General features: G+C 38.9%; 1 protein-coding gene across 4 annotated transcripts in view; it reads left to right on the top strand.

The window, feature by feature from the left end:
• HLCS (holocarboxylase synthetase) overlaps positions 1-16,810 on the top strand; it is a 173,396-nt gene that overhangs the window by 88,387 nt on the left and 68,199 nt on the right. The window lies entirely within an intron of this gene.

Consider the following 16,810-nt stretch of genomic DNA (forward strand, 5'->3'; position numbering starts at 1 on the left):
CCAATGGAGAAAAAAATATTTGGAACAATAAGTAGTAATCAAAGGGTTAATATTTTCAGTACACACAAAGTTTTACAATTGATAAATGGGTAAAGGAAGCAAATGGTCCATCTCCAATGGAAGCAATCAGGTGACCAGTAAAAATGTGGGAAAATATTTGAATATCATTATTAATAAAATGGGAAAATGTAGTTTTTTGCACCCTAAATTGTGAAGATGAAAAAATTGTGGACAGGTGTGGGTAAACGTGTATTCTCACACGTTGGCACAGAATTAATACAGCCTTTCTGGTGTGTTTTGTGTTACATACAGGCCTTAAATTGTGCATATATTTTAATCTGACAATTCATTTTGTAGGAATTTAAACCAAGAAGATGAAGTACACACAAAGATACATATGCCTGCACGTTCGTGGCTCCACTGTTGATAATACAACGAAAGAGACAGTCTCAGTGCCTAATAATAGGAGGTTAAATTTTATATCCATGTGATTAACTATTTGTATAGTTTGTTAAACTATTTGTATAGCTGTGAAAAAAACCATAAGACTCACAAAAACAGATCAAAAAGCAATACCCAGAGTATGACCCAATTTGTGTTTTAAAGAAGTAAAGACAAAAGGCTTGTGTACAGGCTGAAAGACGGCGAGGAGAGTTTCTCTGTGAGGGGCGGAATTATGGGAGACACGCCCCCCACTTGTGACTTTTCTGAATTTTCTAAAATTTCTTCTGTGAAAGTGTATTGCTGCTGTAAACAGGAAGAAAAAACAAATCCTTTCGAAAGAACTAGAGTGTCAGTATTTTAGGCATATGGAATATTAGGAGGGAAATTCTCATGCTGGTCTTTTCTTTCTCACCTAGTGCTATCCCAGCTCTTTGGAGTTTCGAGCCAAAGTTTATTTAGTCTTACAATTTACCATATGCAATGTTTTAAATAAAAATTACTTTTGAGATTTCAAAAAGCTGAGGCACTTTAGATATCAGTTACTTAGCTTAATATGCAATTCTAACAAATTGAGACCAATTAGTAGGGTAGTAAATAAGATGCTATTTATATCTACTGTAATAAAATACAAAACACATATAAAGATATTTATATTGACTGTTGATGTTTACTGTAACTTTCTGTGCTGATACTGTTAGTTCTATGAAACTCTTTTTAAGTGATTCGTAGAAATGAGTTTGTACTAAGAACGCAGATGATCTTGATTTTAGTGTGTTGCTATGACTACCAGCTCTTATTTTATTGGTCGCTTTTTATACCATGTCCTATGTGAAACACTTGATTTTTTTTTAAAAAACGAAATTTTGCCCTCCAGACTAATATTTTGATATTAAAAATGGCAGCATCTGGTGCCATTTGTATATTCTGAACTCCAAGTAGTTGGTGTTTTTTGTTTGTTTGTTTTTTAAGGTTTCTGCCTGAAGCTTTTCAGTGATAAAACTATGGTAATTTGTTGCAAAGGAGAAAAATATAGTCATTTTATATTGTGGCAGTGATGGTGTTCCCAACATCACTGTTTACAAAAGGAAGATTTTAAAATTAGTTTAAGCTGGATGGCTGAAACAGCCAAATGAATTAGATTTTTGTGTTTTTGAAAAGGCTGCAAAAATTTCGAGAACTGTTCTTGGAATGGCCTTTTGAAAATCCCCTTGCAAGCCAGGCGAAAGATGAGGCGTGCATGGCTCTAAATCTGGCATTGTTGGACCGATCGGGCAAAGACGGGTTTATTGACAGGAATGCTGCTGAAGAACCACGTGAATTGGGCTGTTTGCTTTCAGATTTAGTGGTTGTTTAGACAAGCAGAACTCTTTATTCCTGCTCAGACCTGAGTGAGCTGAGCCTCAAGGTTGAAAAGTAAAAAAGGAACACGCGCAAAAGTTCTTTCTCAGCTTAGATTTCTGTGTGTCATATTGACTTTCCTTCAGAATTTTCTTTGTTGTTAATGTGATACTTCTTCCCATCCTGCCCCCTAAAGGATTTTTCTTTTAGGACTAACTGCATACCTTCATCATTCACTCTCTTTTTTGTTTTACCAAAAACAAAGCAGCAACAACATCAACAACACAAAAACTGAATAGACCTTCCCCCACAATGAACAAACAAGGAGAAACTCAAGAGAACTGTGTCCTCCCATCCCCCTCCTTGGGAACACAGGTCCAGGCCCCTAGAAGTGCTCTGGTGGAGATCCTGCAAGTCTCAAAAGGAGGGCAGAAACTCAACATTTACTGAGTGCCTACTGTGTGTCAGCCCTGGGAGCTTTAGGAGGTGGCAGGTTCCCATTGGATAGATGAGGAAGCAGATCTTGAGGTCCCTCAGCTAGAAAGTGCAGAATTTGAATTTGAATCTAGGTCTTCCTAAGCTTGCTTTTTTCCTTCTCTCCTGAGCGCATGGCAAAGAAGGTGAGTCAGGCTTATGTCGTGTTCCCGTCAAAGCAGGCCACTAAGGTGCCTGGCTACTTGGACGTTATTTTTACTTAGTGACCCTAAAAATCAAACTATTAAACTTTCAGCTTTAAGAAAAATTAACGTCTGGGGGTGGAACCCCACCTCTTCGTGGATTGGTGCCTTGACCCCAGGGCAGCCTTTGAGCGGAGGAGTCTTGGTCTTTGGAGCACTGCCTAGAATTTCCTAGGAGGGTGTCCTTTGTGTTACCTCTGATGTGCCTGAACTTCTCATACCAAGGGACAATTTTAGTTTTTGCATACTTAGAGTAGGGAGAGAAACTATTGCCACTGTTTTACTGGTCATGATACTTCATGCACCACCTAATTAAGGGTGGTGGCGATACCTATGGTAGAAATAGCAAATGCTCCCGGCTGCAACGTCCGCACAGCTAAGAGCACTGTTAAATTGCATGTCACAGTACTGACTTCCCTGGAGGTGATGCTTGCCCTCCTTCATGCTGGTTATTCGTCCCCTCCCTGGTAACTTAACAACAGTGGACCCCCGTTGCCCGAAGCTGAGCAGCAGGCTGGCAGGGGGAAGGGGAGGAGAATGAACGGGTCATCATGAAGGAAGAGGTGTGCAGTTAATGCCTCGAACAGAAAGTTTGTTGTTGCTAGTTTTTTAAAAAATCACAATCAAAATGGGCAAAAGTTGTTATTAAACCCATTTCCTGTATTTAAAAAAAAATTGTGGTTGAAGAAAATAGAAGCATAAAAAATCAAGTCCATGTAAGCTTGAAAAGAAACCTGCAGCGGTGGATTTGCACATCGGCCTTAATTGGCCCAATTGACCTTCTCTGCTGTATTTACAATTGCCTTAAAATTGTAAGCAGATGTTTGAAACCCCTTCTTTAATAGGTCTGCAACATCTGTTTCACCAACACTGCTGCCCACCAAAGCAGTCGTAATTAGGGAGCACCTAATGCATACATCTTTCCTTATGGACCCAATCGATCGGATTTCTCCCTGAGGTATTATAGTCGACCCTTATTCTCGCTTTTATTTGAATACACTTTGTGTTATATTTTCTTACACAGAAGAACAGTCTACCAGCCCAGTTTAAAATAGAAAAACCAAGATGGCTTTTCTCCATAATGAATTTTTAAATGTGTCTATACAGTCACTAATAATGGGTGAACAGTGTTTGCATATTTAATTGTAAACCCTTGAAAGTGTGCAAAAGCTTTTGTTCTTTCCTGCTGCTCCTGTGTTCCAAAATGGATTTTTCCTGCAAAACCAGCAAAGTGAAATGTGAAAATCTTAAAAGCTGGGAAGGAGCATTATTTATTTTATTTTTTAATTAATAACCTTCATTTCTTAGAGCAGTTTTAGGTTTATAGAAAAACTGAACAGAAGTACAGAGTTCCTATAATACTCCCTGCCCCTCCACTCTAGTTCCCCGGTTGTTAACATCTTAGTGTGATACATTTGTTATAACTGATGGACCTATATCAACCGATGCCTTATTATAATTATAAGCACATCATTTACATTAGAGCTCACTCTTTGTGCTGTACATTCTATGGGTTTGGACAAATGTATAATGACATGTATCCACCATTACAACATAATACAGAATGTTTTCATTGCCTTCGAAATTCCCCTGTGCTCCATCTAGGGGAGGGAGCATTATTGACTGGAATATTCTTACATGAGGATGTGTTTACTTTAAAAATAAATTATTTCTCATGCATAGTGGTCCAAAGAAATAGTCATTTTGTTGTTTTAGAACTGAATGTACAAAATTTCAGAGAGCTTGATTTTTTTCATGTGGTCTATATTTGAAAATAACTTTGCTCCATACCAGTTTGACTAAGGCTGATATGGTATGATGTATACCTGATAATTAGAAAATTCTGTACAGAAACAGACTTATAGACATAGAATACAAACTTGTGGTTGCCAAGGGGGAGGGGGATGGGAAGGGACAGACTGGGAGTTCAAAATTTGTAGATACTGACAGGCATATGTAGAATAGATAAGCAAGATAATACTGTATAGCACAGGGAAATATATACAAGATCTTGTGGTAGCTCACAGTGGAAAAAAATGTGACAATGAATATATGTATGTTCATGTATAACTGAAAAATTGTGCTCTACACTGGAATTTGACACAACATTATAAAATGACAATAACTCAATAAAAGTTAAAAAAAAGAAAATTCTGTAAATTGCTAGCATTCATGTCAGTTGCTTACACATAAATGATTCTTTCAAAGAGTAATTTCTTTAAAGTTGTATCTTTAATGTGGACACTTATTTTAAATGATTTGCCCGAGGTAAGATGTGTTTAATAGAATGGGTTTGATGTCAGTAAGTTCCTTTTAGCTCTGTATCCAGAGGAGTGTCTTTTACCTGAGAATTCCCTCCATACAGATGACAGCTGAAGTCTAGAAAAGGAGAACTATGCCAGGGAAGAGTGCCCAGCCTCAAGCATGTGAAAAGCCACAGAATGATAATGATGCCAGCCTTAAAAATGAGTGAGGAAATCACAGGTCGTGGGGAGAGGCATCTGGCCTGTGTACCCTTTTTTTTTCTCCTGTGAGTTTAAAAAAAATTTTTTTTTGGTATATATATGTATTTTTATTGAAGTGTAGTGAGTTTACAGTGTTGTGTGCCCGCGTGCCCTCCTGACAAATAGTTAGGTTGGTGTAGGTCTGCGGCAGGGATTAGAGTGCTTGGGGAGGTCCCAAGTACGTGGCCTTGAGCGCCGTGCAAACTTTTTGTCTTTGTCAGCGGTACAGGTAGATTTTTGAAAAAGTGTTAGTGAAGTATAATATGTGTACAAGAAAGTGTACATATCCTAAAGGTAGCACTTGAAGTTTTACAAACCAAACTACTGCATGTAACCATATCAGGAAATAGAGCCGCTTGGCACCCCAGAGGTACCTGTCACGGTCCCTTCTGGTCACTGTTCTTCAAGGGGCACTATCTTGACTTCTGGCACCGTCTTAGTTCAGCCTGGTTTTGTACTTGATAGAAATGGAAGCATACACTATGGACTCTTTTCCGTTCATCTGTGGCATTGCATAGCTTAGTTTATTCATTCTTATTGCTGTTAAATACTCCATCTGGTGGACATTCCACAGTTTATCTGTCCTACTGTTATTGGTGGGCATTTAGGTTGTTTCTGGTTTGGGGTGTTATGAATAGTGCTGGTTATGAGTAGTCTGGTTCTTTTGGTGAACACGTGTAATCATTCCTGTTGAGTATATGCCTATGAGTAGAATCGCCGTGTTGTAAGGTTTGCGTATGTCAGCCTGAGTAGTTTTCTGCTCAGCCTGACAAACCGTTTTCCAGCCAGCCATGTGCGAGAGTCCAGGGTCAGCAGGCTTTCACGATCGGCACTAGTATTCTTGCTTGACGCCCCTGTGTTATCAACAACAAGCATTTCTAGGATGCCCCGCCTCCCCGGAGCTGTGAGACAGAGCCCAGCCAAATGCGGCACAACTGATGTTTGTAATTGCCCACCATGGGCCAGGCACTGTGCCAAGGGCTTTCACATGTGTTAGTGCACAAGACTCAAAAACTGTATTATCTCCATTTTACCGATGAGAGGGCTGCAACTAAGATGATGTAATTCATCCAAGTTCTTAAATACAGTAGTAGATTTGGGTCTACTAAAGACAGACCCTAATCCAGCCTAGGCTGTTGACTCCTATGTTCCTAGCTGCCAAATTGTGTAGTCTTTGCCTTTGCCGTATTTAAGCACTGGTTAAATCCTCCTGCCTTCCCAAGAAGTTGCAGTATATGACTTCTGCGTAAGATGGTGGAGGCTGTAAACTTTATCCTTTACTCGGGCCTCATTTTACTCCTACATAACATTTTACATTACTGTAAATAATCATAATAGTAAGTAATGTACTGATGGTTTGGGGCTATTTACAATCAAACTTTAATGAACTCTAGACTTTCACAAACATCATAAATTGTTACTAATATCTGGACAATGGCTTATTTTTTTGTTTTGCTTGCAGTTGGAACAATGACATCAAAAGCCAACAGAATACCCTTTGTTGACACATTCAACCCATTAAAATTTAAGTATATGCCAACTAAGTTTAAATATTTTTGGCAAATTAAGAAACACCTTTAATTTATGACAGTATGATGGAAGATAAATAAATGCCCCCCAAACTTTTTGTGGGTGTGCCTAAGTCTTTATCATTTTTTATTGAGATATAATTCATGTATGAAATTCATCCTTCTTAATCAATTTTATCTTTATATTGCTTCCCCATCCCTCTTGAAAATGAAAATCTTAATGGACTTTTAAAAATGAGATGACAATTTTAATTTAAAAGCAATATTGTAATTTAGCCAGTATTTCTTTCTCATAGTATAGGAACATTATTTTATAATCTCCTATCTTTACCATGATGAAAAGTCACTACTTAGTTTTAGTTTTAAAATATGTCAGACATTTGTCATTTTTGCATTTCATAATTTTACTACACAGAATCTAAAAATACTTCAAAGGAAATTATCAATATTAATAACATCTTAATATACTAAGATTCAGATGAAAAAACATTTTTATTCTTATTTTGTATTGAAGTGTAGTCAGTTTACAAAGTATCAGGTGTACAGCAAAGCAGTCCAGTTATACATATGGATACATGCATGTATATTTTCAGTTTCTTTTCCATTACGTCTCATTACAAGAGATTGAATATAGTTCCCTGTGCTATACAGTAGGTCCTTGTTGCTTATCTATTTTATATATAGTAATGTGTATCTGTTAATCCCAAACTCCTGATTTTTTAAATACTTGTATATTTCTCCATAAAGAGTGTTTTTTGAGTTTCCATCTATGTTTGTGGAAGCAATACTGCTTCAACAGTAAAGGTAGATTGTGTTTATTTTTTAATATCTACTCACTTGTTCTAGAGATAAGTAATTTTTATATTTGGGACTAGTAATTTTTGCCTTAAACCAAATTTAAGTGTTGAGCAATGTGTCTACCTCAGTTCTATGATTATGTAAAAGTTAGTGATAAAATTTGTACTAGGATAAGTAAATCTCTAAGATGTTACAGGTTTCCTAAATCAACCCAAGCATACTGTCTGTGTTCTTGAGCTATTTAAAATCCTTAATAGGATAAGATTCTTAACCTGTATGATAGTAACAGAGTCTTATCGAAGATGAGAGTTTACTTATATTTTGAGATTTTTTTTCTCCCCTCAAAAGCACTTATAAAGTTGTCCTAGCAAGTTACAAGTGGCCCTTTTATAAGCTAAATAACACTTTTGTTATTCAGTAATCTTGGCATTCAGTGAAATAAATGTTATCTTTACAACTTACCATTCAAGTTAGTAGGCATTTTGAGTTTTAACTTGTGTTAATCTAGTTGGGTTAGAAAACACATATAATCATTGCAGATAAGTATTTGGGTATGAGGAGTTCTTTGTATCTTAAAACACTGTGAAATTTTCAAAAACATGTATGTGAGATATTAGTAATGAGCTGGACCATCTTATGTGAATTTTTGACTTAGATCTCTTCTGTCATGTGCTGATTAATTTCCTTTGCCCACGTTTTGAGTATTGTCTTTGATGATCATCTACCTTGTGTATGACTCATCCTTTCAGGCATCCAGTGGTCCCTTGCTGTCATCTGTTCTCTCAGTAGTCCTTCCTTCTCTGGGCTACCTACCTCTTCTACCTCCTTTTTTTTTTTTTGAATTGAAGTATAATTAACTTATATTAGTTTCAGTTGTACAACATAGTGATTCAGTATTTTTACAGATTATAGTCCATTAAAATTATTATAAGATAATGGCTCTAATTCCTTGTGCTATATAATATGTCTTTGTTAGCTTATCTATTTTATTCATATCTGTTAATCCCATATCCCTAATTTGCCCTTCCTGCCCTCCCTCTCCCCTTTGGTAACCACTAGTTTGTTTTCTGTATCAGTGAGTCTGTTTTTTCTTTTACCTCCTCTTCAGAACTGCACCTTATAATAAAGCAGAAGTGTGGTTGTGTTTCTATATAGGAAGAAAAGCAAATTCTCACAGATAATGAGTCCTTATAACGTGTATGAGGGAGATTTCAGAGTCAGGCATCTTCCCAGACAGCTTCGTAATATGTGAATCTATGAAAGACGGTCAACAATTTCAGATTCATTTCTGGAAGGCAGCTATCCACATCTGACTGAAACAAGCCCCTTTGAATCCAGTATTTACTAAAGCAACACTGAAAAATGTGTTTTGTTTTTGTTTTTTGAAGTGAACATGCTAATTCTGTCCACTGAGCTCTTGTGTCTTTTCAACCATGGGTATTTGTGCAGCATTGAATATGTGGAGCAGTACCCATCTTCAGTCCTACTTAATATAACTGTACAGACCAAAGGCTTAGATTGCTCTGAAGATGGGATTGTTTGTCCCCATTACTGTTTAAGTGATGTTCTTTGCTGCTTAGAAATGAGACTTATCTGTGAAAAGAGAGTTTATCTATGTATCTGGATTGTATTAGTTTCTTGGGGCTGCTGAAACAAATGACCACAACCTGAGTGGCTTAAAACAACAGAAAACTGTTCTCCCACAGTTCTGGAGGCCAGAAGTCCCAAGTCAGGGTATCAACAGGGCGATGCTTCCTTTGGAGTCTCTAGAGGAGTATCTTTGCATCTTCCACCTTCTGGTAGTTCCTGGCGTTCTATGGCTTGTAGAGTCATCATTCTAGTCTTTGCCTCTGTCTTCATGTGGCCTTTTCTGTGTCTGTGTCTTCTCTTCTGCCTCTTAAAAGGACATATGTCATTGTATTTAGAGCCCACCCTGGGATTCTCACTTCAGGATTTTTAATCACATCTCCAAAACCCTTTTTCCAAATAAGAAAACATTCACAGGGTCTGGGTATTAGGACATGGACATATGTTTTGGGGGAAGGGAGGGCCACAATTAGCCCACTACTGTAGGAAGGAAAACTTGCATGACTAAGAAGCTGACAGCAGGACGGGAGATGGAATATCACTGGCCAGTTTCCTGGGAGGGTAGAAGCTTGCATCCTGGCACTGGTGCAAGGAGAACTCAGGCAGCTTCGAAATGAAACTACAGCTTAGGTTACACTAGTCAACTAAAAATGGGATGACATGACCTAAAAATAGTCCTAAGTATTCTCTGGCTTTACAATTGGCTCAGATTCTATGTTACTTGAAAAGTGTGGAAAGAAAAACTTGGAAAACTATCAACTGCATAAATGGGCATCACCTAAGGGTTATTCAGATTCTGGCTTTGTTTCAGGAAACATATTCATTTTGTTTTCAATTTACATTTTGTTGCTGTTCCCTCACCCCGACCCCACAGCCCCTAGTGTGAGTACTTGGTTAGCTGCTCGACATGTCAGGGTTTCAGCAGGGGCTGGGCTGTACTGAGCCTGTGAAGACAAAAGTGGCTTTCATGATAGAGCTCGCAACAACGTTCATGATTGCAGCTGACTTGCACATTTCTCTAAAATTATACTTTTATGAAAAACCAACTCCTCTGATGTGTAAAAATTACCACTCATTTCTTCCCCATTTGACTGCCATGGATCTTACTAATTTTGTTCTTCTATGGGCTAACAGTACTGCGAAATAATTTTTTTTTTTAAACAAATACCATTCCATTTCTGCCGATAATTTTGTGTGTTTGAGATTAAGGAGTTGTGATACTTGCACCCATTGGATAAGTTAAACTTTAATGCCCTCTTGATTAATAAAGTTTTTTCACTGGGATTTATCATTCAACCTCAGCCTCTTTCATTCTGTTTGGACTTTTCCTTGATGCGGAGTTGGCCAAGATGCTGTCTTTTGCATTGTATTTTTAAATGTCTAAAACTTGTTACAGTGTGTATTTGGGAGGATTTTGAATTGCATATTAGAAGTTTCTATCTAAAAGGATCCTCAGATTATAAAATTTATATAACATAATACACAGTATTTGTAATGCTTTATATCTTCACAAAACCTTTATAAATAGCTTTCTGAACAATAAGCAGATCAAATCCCAGTGCTAAGAACATCAAGGTCTATCCATTTTGTGTACATTTATCATCATTCAGCAAACAGTTTTAGTATAGTTTCTACCATAGGGAAAAAAAAGCTTATTAGCTCATTCCTTAATACTTACTGCCTTTTTTTTTTTTTTTTTTAAAGCACCAGGATTTTCCCTATACTGGTAAGCAAAATAGTTTTTCTGTCTTAGCCTCGGGGTGAGCATAGTTCCTGATCCTGTTTTGCAATAGGAGAAGATGATTAACTTGCCTGGATAGACAGCTTGCCTGTGGAGGACTGTGGAGCCCTCTGAGTGTGTTCCAGAATAATCTTGTGATAGTGGCTAGAAGGAGTGGTGGATGGACTCAGGGATTTTTTTTGGAGACTGTGTCACTAATCCAAGCAAACCATAATAAGGATGAGAATTCAGACAGTGGCACTGGGGATAGGAGCCAGGAAGAAGCCGTGGGCATCTTTGTATGACATATTGAGTAAGAAGACAAGTCAGATGTGGGCATGCTTGGCTAGAGGATAAAGATAAGCCAAGTGACTCCTGGTTGGATTAAAGAAATGGAAATTAGCTCTTTGTAGCAGTGGCTAAAGCATGGGAAGCCCACAGAAAGCTTCAGAAAGAGGGCACCCCTCTGACCTGCCTGAAGAGATATTTTCATCTGAAAATGACCTGGCCCTGATGATTGCTGGCAAAACATGACATCTTTATAGTGGCTAATTAGACCACTCCAGGGACATGTCTGCCCAGGAACAGCTGATGCAGGGTGTGCAGGGACACTGTACTCCTATGACACCTGATCCCACCAGCCCTGGATTGGGAGACATGCCCAGGTCCATAAACACGTGGGAGCAGGGAGGCCTGGTGTGGCCTTGCTTAGGGAGAGAGGCCCCAGAGAAAGGACCACTTCCCCCAGGTCTTGTACTGAGTGGGTATCACCCTGTAGTTCAGGGCGGCTGTCAGAACTGTATTTGGATTTATGGGCTAGGGAGGGGCTGAGTTATAAAATTACTGCTTACAACTGTAATCTAGAGAAATTGTGACTTTACAGCTTTGACATATGCTCTGGATTTAATCTTACTGCTAATAAAATACATTTTAGTTGTCATTTGGTTTTAATCAAAATTTTGACCCAAAAGGTGATAGCTATGATTGCTGTTTTTGCTGTCTGGTTTCTGTGGGATTCATATAGGAGTATTCAGTACTGGAAAGCTTCTTGGCGCCATAAAACTCTTGACATAATATGAAATTAAAGTCTTTGTCACAATATTTAGGAAAAACAAAACTTGTGAGTTGCTTTACTGATAATCTGAGTCAGACACCTTGAAATCCCCTGGCTTTAAATCTTGGAAGCAGTTGCCTGTTCTGTTGTAAATGGCTCCTCCCCAGTCCTTGGGTTCCCTGTGGGGTTCTGCAAGGCCAGGACACTGGAGATGGGTGAAAGGATGCTGAAGACCTCCATTCAGGCATCCAGGATAGTGGTCCTCTTGAGAAGACTGCCAGCGGACAATGCAGCCCTCCACCGGTCACAGGTCATTACTCTTTTCTTAAGAGCTTGTTCTTGTTTCTCAACCTGAAAAATTATTGTTGAACTGAAGCCTTAGAAGTGTTTGCTGGGAACTGCCTTTGCATACATAGCCTCACTCTGCTGCTCCACCCAAAGCCCAAGGACATACTCCTACAGGGTCACGCTTGTGCTTGGGTTCGCTCCCGGTATTCTCGCGATAGGTCACGTTCACCCTTGCGTGTTCTCTCAGTAAGTGACTCACGCTTGGTCTTTCTCGCGATAGGTCACGCTCGCCCCTGGTCTCGCTCAGGCTCCGCCACTCTTGCGATGGGTCGTTCTCCGGCTCTTGTCTCGCCCGTGGTTGGGCACGTTCATGCTCAGTTACTTTCTTTTCTTTTCATATACACCCCTTCACAATTAGAGAAGAAAATTTGCTTCCACATTTGGAATCAGGTAACCTCAACGTGAAGAAACTATGTGACTATTAAGTATTAATGAAGCGCCAATGTGTGTCCAATGATAATACTAAATCATAGCAGATTCTTCATTCTGGACAAACGTGAAGGAGAATCTTTTCTTTTCAAAACTTAGGCCCACAGTTTGTGGGCTAATTTTGACTCTGGAAATATTTTCAAGATGCGGATATTTCAGTTATTTCAAGCTGCAGTAATTTTGATGTGGGAGTCTTTGATCCCATACTTTCCTTCTTACCTTGGAAGTTCCGTTTGTTTTAGGCTTGGCTATCACCCTGTCCTCTTCTTTTCATTCTAGTTATTTTAATACTGTGTTTTGCCTTGACTGAGTATTGAAATGTCCATATCCAATCAGTGCCCAGATCAAATATTTTAAAATATATTTGTTTCTAAAGTTTGTTAAACTGTTTCCTAGTTTCTTTGGTTCTGTACACCCTCTGTGTCTCATGGTAACCTCCAAGGGGAGAAAGTTCACTTTTTTTGCTCTTTCAGAAACTGGGAAATAAAGAGCACACTCTTGTGCTTTCTTTAATCATCCAAATATTGAAACCAAAAGTTGGGTGCTCAGAGAAGGTGGCTGTGAACCTGGTAATGCTTGACACCCCTTTTGAGGTTCATTCTGCAAGTAAGGACTGTCGTTTGAGGGAACATGTTTTCCTATCTTTGAGGACACATTTTATTGACTCTTGAGTTAGCATAATATTCATTTCTTAAATGAAAGAAAGCAATTTAAAAATACTGTTTTGGCAAAGTGAACAAGGAGCTAGGGAATGACTGTCAAAGTTAGATCTGTGCCTCTTCCACTTAACTAGCTGTGTGACTTTGGGCAGGTTACTTAACCTCTCTCTACCTCATTCTCCTTATCTGCAAAGCGAGGAAAATGTATTGTGAGTATTAAATGAGCAATGGCTGTAAAATGCTCAGAACCATGCCTGGCATGTGCTAATCTACCTGTGGCCACAGGAATCCTTGTCTAGGCTGCAGGTGGGGTTGGAGAGCTCTAGCCATCACTTACGTTACTGTTTTCATGTTTAACCAGCTGTCTTCAGACATCTGAGTCACCTGTTAAGGAGCAGAGCTTAGTTGTGTGATCTATATTAGATCCTTCATCTGGATTCTCTAGTGTGATAGTCTGCCTGCTGGGATTCCAGTCAAGTAGACAGTAAAGTAAATCCCTGCATCCTTTTCTTTCCATCCTCTTCCTCCTCATCAGGTATTCCTTTTACCTTTTTGCCCTTTCATTAGGTTATAGTCCTGAGCACATAAAAAGTCAGAAGATACATAGTAGCAGCAACCTGTCTGGCTGGGACTTTCTTGCTTGGCTTTAAAGGACCAGGTCTTCGATATCTAATTGAGCCTAAATGCCAATTTATGTGCAAGAACACATCTCTCAGGGAATTGAGAGGAGTTGATCTTTCCCTTCCACTGTGGTGATAGAAACGCAGAACATGTAAGCTGTAAAAGCATGGCTGTGTCCTATATCTTAGGCTGCTTGTCTTCTGTCCAATCAATTATCGTGATACTGTTAGATCGAGGGTGGGGCGCAAGTCATTGGGGAGCATTACTAGTGAGATTTCTGAGAATCGGTGGTTCAGAAACCAGCTCTGGAACTGAAAGTAAGAAACTGTATGTTTTTTTTTAAAGGTTTAAAATATATTCTCTTCTACATACTAAGAACACCGAACTCTGAAGTACTCAATAGCTAAATATAACATTTTTCAGTTTCCAGAAAAAGTCATTCTTCTGATACAAGAACTTTATTTTTATATTCTGAAAGTTTTAACTTCTTTCCCACTCTCAGGCTATCCTCAAAGATTTCTGCTACTTTAGTTTTCCTTAAAAATTTTTGATAGAGCTTGAAACAAGTTTTGAGAAAAAAGTTTCGTATAACCTGTCATGTGTTCATTTAGCTATTTGAGAATGTGCGTTGTAGTTAAGATAACTCTGGGCCTCTATTTAATATCAGGAAACAATATTCAGGGAAGACTGTAGACACTTCTAGTTGATGGTGCAGTCTGTACACATGATCATCTTCTCTCCTTGAGCCCCCAGTGAAAGGACTGCATGAGAGTAAGAGTTAAACATTTACAGCATCATGAAACGTCAGAGATGGTCACAAGCAGATGATAGTTAAACCGTTTTGCAGAACGTAGAAAGCAGAAGAAAGAGTCATGGCTGGTGAAGCCTAGGTACACGTGCAGATCTCACTGTGGAGGGAGTCCCAGCAGAGTCCTCACCAGCTCCAGACTTGGGGTGTATCTACTGTGAGGGCTGAAAGCAGGGGACCCAGTTATATTCTCAATTGTCAGTGCCCCCACCTTCCTCTGCCTCCATGGCAGAAATGGCAGGTAGTTTTACCCCAAGTAAAATACCTATCTTTAAAGAAATTGAGTGACTTTCTGTTGTTACCTTAGGCAGTTAGCCTGGTATTGGTATCTCAAAGAAGCATATCTCTCTACATAGATATTTTGACAAGAAACATGAAATTTCTGAATCAGAGAACAGGACTTGGGTTGCTCACAGGGCTGCTTAGTGCTCCCGCCCCCACGGGACAGCACAGGAAGACGCTGACATTAGTTTGCCAGGGCTGCCATAACCAGCTATCATTCGTTCAGTGGCTTAAACCACAGAAATTTATTTTCTGACAGTTTCTCAGGATAGAAGACTGAGGTCAAGTTGTGGGCAAGGTTGGTTCCTTTTGAGAACCATGAGGGAAGTCCTCTCTCTTTGGCTTGTGGATGGTCACCTCCCTGGGTCTTCCCGTTGCCTTCCTTCTGTGTGTGTGTGTGTGTGTGTGTGTGTGTGTGTGTGTGTGTCCATCTGTCCATCTGTGTCCAAATTTACTCTTTGTATAAGGACACCAGTCATAGTGGATTAAGATCCACCCTGACAACCTTACTTTAACTTAATCCCATCCGTAAAGACCTTGTCTCCAAATATAGTCATATTCTAAGATACTGGGGGTTAGAATTTAAACATTATGAATTTGGCAGAGAGTGGGGCACGCAAACAGCTCTTAACAGCCTGCATGTGCAACTGGGTTGTACCGTGGAGAGGGCTTCCCCAATTAAGAGACTTGGTTGACACATCTGTCCCTCCTCCCCTCTCGGGGAGGGGAAACACTTTACTCTGGAATATAAGCAAATCCTCTCTGAGAAAGGGGAGGAAAGGGACAGCAGAGGAGGGGAAGGGAAAGCCACTAAGGTTTTACTAACCTGAAATGTAAACAAATGATCCAAGGAAGTCCATCTGAATCTCGCTGGTGCAATGTACATACTACCTCTAGGTTCCAGGGCGTATTTTCTGCCCCGCCCCCAACTTTATTTATTTTTATTGAGGTATGTTGCTGTACACTAAGGCATATTTTCTGTTCAGTCATCCTTTAATCACGTTGACCAGTGCTCTTTGCTGTGAATGCCTAGACTGTGCAAAAATGTGAAAATATTCCTGGAGAATTGTGTCCCACCATGCATCAGTCTTTTTATTAGCTCCAGTTTGAATATGAATGGAAAGCCAAGGATTACTGAGAATGGTATAAAAAGTTACAATGAAAAAGGCCAAGATGAATAGGAAAACTGACTACCAAGGAAAAATAGCTAATTCAAGGAAAGGAATAGAATTTGAAAACATCTCATTAGGGTATGAATCTGTAGTCAAGAATATTTTGTCCTTAAAGCAAGAATAGGATTCTATTAAAGAGTTACAATATTGGAAATGTAGAATGATTGCCAAATTAAAAAAAAAATAAAGAGCTAAAATAAAGATACCATCAAGAAAAGTGTTTTAGATAAAGACTGAAAGTATAAAAGTATGGGGAATGTGGGAGAAAATAGAGACATAGAAGGTAAGTCCTAAAGTTCTAAGGGATGGTACTGATACAGTAACTACTAGCTTCCTGTTGCCATTTAAATACAAATTAATAAAAATTAAATATTCAGTTCGTTAGTGACACCAGTCTCATTTCAGTTGCTCAAAAGTCATATGTAGATTGCTGCTTTTGAGCAGTGCAGATTTATGGAAAATTTCCAACATTGCAGCAAGTTCTGATGGATAGTCCTGGCAACTGATAAAGGAGACTAGAGAATAGGGGTGGGGGAGGGGAGAGATTACCAAATAAATAATAGGTGAACACATGTCTGTTAATGTTGAAAGGCTCCACCTACCGTCAAGCAGAGTGGATTTTAGAAAGATATATCTAAATATCATTGTGAAATTCTTAGGGAACCAAGGATAAAGGAAGTATTCTAAACACTTTGCGAGAGTGATAAATACAGATATCTACAAGGGAATGAGAATGAGTAGTGCTAAAGTTCCTAGGGAGGATGATTTTTAGTCTAGAATCATTTCCACCCAAATAATCAATTAGATTTAAAGACAGGTAAAGAGACTTGGGGACACTAC

The sequence above is a fragment of the Camelus bactrianus genome, chromosome 1, assembly GCF_048773025.1.
Source record: "Camelus bactrianus isolate YW-2024 breed Bactrian camel chromosome 1, ASM4877302v1, whole genome shotgun sequence".
NCBI classification, from domain to species: Eukaryota; Metazoa; Chordata; class Mammalia; order Artiodactyla; family Camelidae; genus Camelus; species Camelus bactrianus.